A 6,312-nucleotide genomic window follows, 5' to 3' on the forward strand; every position below is an offset into this window, starting at 1 on the left:
GAATAAATAAAAAAGAAAATCTTAAAAAATATAGATGTTATATGAAACATCAGAGTATGTTTAAATTTCAGATGAACATGGATGTTATGTAAGCTATGTTAAATTTAGCCAGAATGCCACCATCTACTAAGTTGTGTTGTGTTCTCTTTTGCTCTCTGCCCATATTTAATGGTGATATCAGTCTGTTAACTGCCTAATAAACAGACTTGAAGATGAAAGGTTGTGGCTACTTCACATAGGGCTTACCTATATATAAGGGCAAACAGAGTAACTATAAATGTTAAAGGATCCATTTTTAAAGTCAGAATGTAGCTTATTATCTATTATATTTTTTCCATTTTAAGTAGATGATCTTACTATAAATATTAATTTTACTGACCAAAAAAATTTATTCACTGTGGCTCAAAAAAAAAGGTATTATAGTTGAATGCAATACCTTTATTTTATTTATTTATTTGTATGTGATGCCGAGGTTCAAACCCAGTGCCTCGCACCTGCTAGGCAAGTGCTCTATCACTGAGCCACAACCCCAGCCTACTCATTTTACTTTTATATAAGCATATGCATTAAATATAACATATTTATTTATAAATACATGATCAAATAAAGTGTTACTATTATATTGAAAACAAAAAAATTTATGTCACCTTTACTTATTCTTTCTGTGATATTCGTCCTTTCTTTGTGTAGATCTGAGTCTCCCATCTATGCAATTTTTCTTTTCACTAAAAAATGTTTAGCTCTTTCCAGCCGGCGCCGAGTGATGGGCATCACTCGGGATAACAGGCACAAGCGCCGCAAGACTGGAAAGAGAAAGCCCTACCACAAGAAGCGGAAATATGGGCTGGGGATGTGGCTCAAGCGGTAGCGCGCTCGCCTGGCATGCGTGCGGCCCGGGTTCGCGGATACACACCTCAGAGTTCGAGGAGGCAGCAAGAAGTACGTGTGTGTAGTGCCTTGAGGCTGGATGTGGGTAAGAAAATTCAAAAGAAGTATGATGAAAGGAAGAAGAATGCTAAGAAGAATGCTAAAATCAGCACTCTTCTGGAGTGCTCGAGCAGTTGCGGCAGGGCAAGCTTCTTGCTTGCATTGCAACAAGACCAGGACAGTGTGGCCGAGCAGATGGCTATGTTCTAGAAGGCAAGGAGTTGGAGTTCTTTCTGAGGAAAATCCAAGCAGGGAAGGGAAATCCAAGGGAAATCCAAGCCGGGAAGGGCAAATAAGTCCTCCTTCTGACTCAGCTCATGTAATAAAGGTGTTTATTGTTCTAAAAAAAATGTTTAGAATTTCTTTTAAGGCAAATCTTCTGGTAAAATTCCCCCAATTTTTGTTTTTCTGAGAAAAGTCCTTATTTCTTCTTCACTTTTGAAGGATAATTTTGCAGAGTACAAAATTCTAGGTTGATGTTTTTTCCTTTAAATATTTCACTCCATTCTCTTCTTGAATGCATGGTTTCAGAGTAGAAGTCAGATGTAATTTTAATCTTCTCTTTTCTATAGGTAAGGTGTCCCCCCGCCCCTTTGGTTTCTTTCAGGATTCTCTCTTCTGTTTTCTGTAGTTTGAAAGTGATGTGACTAAGTGTAATGTTTCTGGTATTTATACGGCTTGGTGCTCTCTAAACTTATAGGATTTGTGGTTAGGTGTCTGACATTTGGGGAAAATGTTTAGACACTATTGTTTTAATTATTTGTTCTATTCTCATCTCTCTTCTTTTTATATTCTCATTACATTTTTTTAAAAAATCTTTTGTGGCTCTTGGATATTCTGTTTTCTTTTTTCCTTCAGTTTTTTCTCTCTGCTTTTCTGCTTTGAAGGCTTCTGTTGAGATCTCCTCAAGCGCAGAGGTTCTTTCCTATGTCCTATCTACTAATGAACCCATGCCAGGTATTCTCCATTTCTGTTACAGTGTTTTCTTTTCTTTCTTTTTTTTTGAGAAAGCAGTGGGATCTTTATTGTCCAAACAAAAGATTATAACAGAAGACACAAATAAATTAGTTGTTCTGACAATTTTAGACTTCAGGGCTTCTCTATAAGAAGGTCAGCTTCTTATGTAAACAAAAATCCTACCCAAAACAAAAACGGCAAGTATCTGAGACAGTGTTCAAGACAAATGTACAAAGTGAGGAGAAATAAAAATGCAGTTTCTAAGATATGTTGCATAAAGACGTGAGGCTCATTTTGGTGAAAAATGCTTTTCTTCTTATTTTGAATACTTCCACCTCCCCTCCAAAAAGTTAAGCCCTGACCTATACAAAGAAACTGAAATAATTGACCCTAATTTCAAATGAATTTCATTTATTCTAAAAGCTTACCATCCTGGGGCGGGGGGCGGGGTATAGCTCAATGATGGTAGAGCACTTGCCTTGAATGTGCAAGGCCCTGGATTCAATCCCCAGCACCACAAAATATATCTCAAATCAATAGACTTAATTTTCTTATTTTAGGAAGTTTAAACCAAATTGGAGTTAAACTAATCTTACTTTAAAGTGCAAGAAAGGCTATGCAAGACTAGTGTTTATCTGTGACATGTAAATGAGAAGCATCCTTCCAACAGCAGCAGCTCAAGAGGTACCAACAAGCATGAAGAACTGGTTACAGGACAAAGCAATCCATTAGACTGACCAAAAAGCAAGGAGACCAGTTTTAGCCTAGAAAACAGGGGTCCCTGCGAAGTCTGGCTGTTAACTGTACCCAGACCTTAAACAGGTCTTAGGTCCCCCTACCTGACAAGGCTGGAGCATAGCATCAGCGGAGTCAAAAAGGCCAAACTTGTCGACGGACACCTCTACACCAAGATGTGTTTATGCTGATGGTGGTAAAAAGAAGCCTAGGTTTTGGAATAGCATAAACATTTACCTAGTAAGCAATGATCAAAGTCCTGGTCTGGGGTAAATGATACAAGAAAGGGTAATGAAGTCCCCCAAACATCACTGCTGAGATTTTTTTTTAGTTTGACTCTAAAACACTACAAAACAGTTTCTTCCACACAAGGACAAGCTTTGCACTGATGTTTCTCAGAATTCATTATGTCTCCACCTCTAGCCTCAGTTTTTCTGTTTGTTTTAATATACCATTCCTATGTCAGAGCTAAGGTAAAAGGGGAATAAAGGACAAGAAACCCTCTGTCCCAAGTCCCTGGAATAGACGCACTCTAGAAGCCAGTGGGTGTGAGCCCATCCAAGTCACGTGGTTTGAGATTATGGGTCCGCGGCAGTGGTTTCTTCCCTTCTATCACTGGGACATCCATCTTGGGTGGCTTGAAGGTTGCTGGATCTCCAGCCATTCGGGTGGCCTGGGCAGGGATCAGCTCCATGGGAGAGGGCTTCTGGGCGCCTTTGTAGGCCTGGATGCAAAACCTCCAGAAACAGACTTCTGAAGGCGTGTTGGACCAGAAAGTCTCCATTTATCTGATGAGTTTCTGTCCTTATCTCCACTTCCAGGATCCATGGTGCTAGGACTTGGACCAGGTAAGCCTACAGAGGAACCAGAAGAAAAACCAGCCTCTGGGCCTCTGCTTAGGGGAAGAGTGAGGGCTGCTGCAGGCTGCTTCTCTTCCTCTGTTATCTCTCCACTCTGCAGCTTTAGTTTGTGGAGTGCTTCTGCTACTCGGAGGTACTTGGTTTCCTCGGTGGTAAGGCCCTTGTGGGGTGTGTAGCCAGCATCTCTCCGTCCTGCCTGTTGTTCAAAACGCTGCATGCTTTCCTGTGTCTGTTTTGTGATCAGAGAATTCATGATGACATGGGTAGCTTTGGCTTTCACCACCGGGACCTTGTTCGTACTGTCAGTGACCATTGACAGGGTCATGGCAGCGGGGGATACACTGGCCTCTCCTTCCTCCTCCTTGCAAGATGCTGATACTTGCACTTTGGAATCACTGGCTTCCAGGGGATGCTGCCCATGTCCCATGGAGGAGGAGTGATGGGGGCAGGGTCCTCAAGGGCATCATCTTAGCTGAATGCCCGATGGCACATCCCCATGGGCAGGGACATCTTGCCTAGGGGCCCGCTAGACCCAAGAGCAGGTACTTCTGATTGTCTTGAAGCCATTGATAAACTGGGATCCAGGTGTTTTATCAATTTATAATTCGGAGCTGAGTCCCTGCCACCACAGTGAAATGATGTCACCACTATGCTGACAGACAGGAATTAATGAGGAACATTGTCCAGGTGCTGCAAATTAGCCCCCGGCAATTACTAACCTGTTCTCCATCTCTATAATTTTGTTATTTCAAGAGTCGTATATTTTTTAAAATATATATTTTTAAATTTAATTTTTAGTTTTAGGTGGACACAATATCTTTAATTTTATTTTTATGTGGTGCTGAGGATCGAACCCAATGCCCCACTCATGCTAGGCGAGCGCTCCACCACTGAGCCACAACCCCAGCCCCCAAGAGTCGCATATTAATAGGATAATTTATGCTACAGTATATGCCCTTTGGACATGTCTTTATTTTACTTTTTCAGAAAATCCATTCAACTTGTTGCTTTTATCAATAATTCATTGCTTTTTATTGCTGAGTAATAATATTTCATGGTATGGATGTATCATAGTTTGTCTACCCAGTTACTCATTGGAAGACTTCTGGTTGTTTCCAGTGTTTGGATGTTATAAAAAAGACGTTACAAACATTCATGTATATGTTTTTGTGATAGAGTTCATTTCTCTGGGATAAATGCCCAGGAGTGCAATTGCTGCATCATATGGTAGTTGCATTTTTTTTTTTTAAAGAAACTTTCACATTGTTTTCCAGAATGGCTATACCATTTTACATTTCCACCAGCAATGCAGGATTGATCCAGTTTCTCCACATCCTTGACAGTATTTGCTTTTGTCACTGTGGGCATGTCTGAGCCAACTCTGAAGCAGAGAAAGTCCCTTTGGAGATCTCTTGGCACAATTTCACCTGAGATTGCTCCATTGCTTTGGCAGACCTTCTGCTCAGAAAGAATTCTGTGATGTGGTGGAATTTATTGGCTCAGACAACCTTAGGTTCAAAGGCAACTCCCTGAAGGTGGAAAGAGATACCAGTGCCCTGACTAGCCCCGTGATCCAGCTGCCTGGAGGAGAAAGAGTTACTGTGCAAGCGCAAGCGGTGTCTCCAGCCTGGCCAATCTCCCTCAGCTTCTCTCTTCTTATTTACCTTGAAGAACCCCTCCTCACTATATATTCCTTTGGTGTGTTTCACTATAAATAAAGCATTGTGGGCTTTTTCCCTTTCTTAGGATCAGACCCATCAGGTCTCTTCCACCCGTCAAGCCCCTGCTTCAAAAAATAATTTGATGCGTCTTTTGCTTTATTTCTTAACACCCACACCTCTGAGGGTTGCCTACTCCTTCCCCATGCAGACGGTGGCCAAGAGTCACTATTTTTAAATTTTAGCCATTGTAATAGATTTGCAGTGGTATTTCACTGTGGTTTTAATTTGCATTTCTCTAGTGACTAATGATATTGAACATCTTCTTAGGTGCTTATTTCATCTTTATAACCTCTTAAGTGAATGTCCTTTGTCCATTTTCTATTTGGATTTATTTTTTCCTGTGAAGTTTTGAATGGTCTTTATATATAATAGGTGGTAGTTCTTTGTTGGACGTATGGTTTACAAATATTTCCCGCCCCCCACCCCCTACGACCGACTATTGCTGCTGCTTCTTATTTTCCTTCTCTTAACAGAGTCTTTCACAGAGCAAAAGTTTTTAATGTTGTGGAAATCCACTAAACCAACTTTTTCCTTTCTGTGTTACACTTTCTGCTATTACATATAAGAACTCTTTGCCTAATTTAGAATTTTTATAGTTTCATGCTTTCCATTTAAAACCACCCTGATACATTTTGAATTAATTTTAGTATAAAGTTATGAACTTAGGTTAAGTATTTTTGTTTGTATGCCTTTTGCTTATGGGTATCCAATTACTCCAATATTCATTTGTCAAAATGACCATTCTTTCTCCATTGCATTGCTTTTGTGTTTCCATCAAAAATCAGATATTTTCAAATATTTGTGTTGCTCCATTTTTGAATTCTAATTCTGTTCTATGATGTATGTGTCTGTTCCTGTGTGAATAACACATGGTCTCGAATACTGTGGATATATAATAAATCACAAAATCAAATAGACTGATTTTTTTTCCTACTTTCTTTTTCTCTTTTTCAAAATTGTCTTTTCACTCTTGTGTTTTTATGGCTTTCCATATATATATATATATATATATATATATATATATATATATATATATATTTTTTTTTTTTTTTTTTTAATTTTTTATTGTTGGCTGTTCAAAACATTACATAGTTCTTGATATATCATATTTC

The 6,312-nt window shown here is 39.4% G+C and overlaps 1 pseudogene; it reads right to left on the reverse strand.

The window, feature by feature from the left end:
• Positions 1 to 3,151: 3,151 nt before the first annotated feature.
• LOC114091410 (putative monooxygenase p33MONOX pseudogene) lies at positions 3,152 to 4,046 on the reverse strand (annotated as a pseudogene).
• Between the last annotated feature and the right edge of the window lie 2,266 nt (positions 4,047 to 6,312).

Source organism: Marmota flaviventris, chromosome 8 (genome assembly GCF_047511675.1).
Source record: "Marmota flaviventris isolate mMarFla1 chromosome 8, mMarFla1.hap1, whole genome shotgun sequence".
Lineage (NCBI taxonomy): Eukaryota > Metazoa > Chordata > Mammalia > Rodentia > Sciuridae > Marmota > Marmota flaviventris.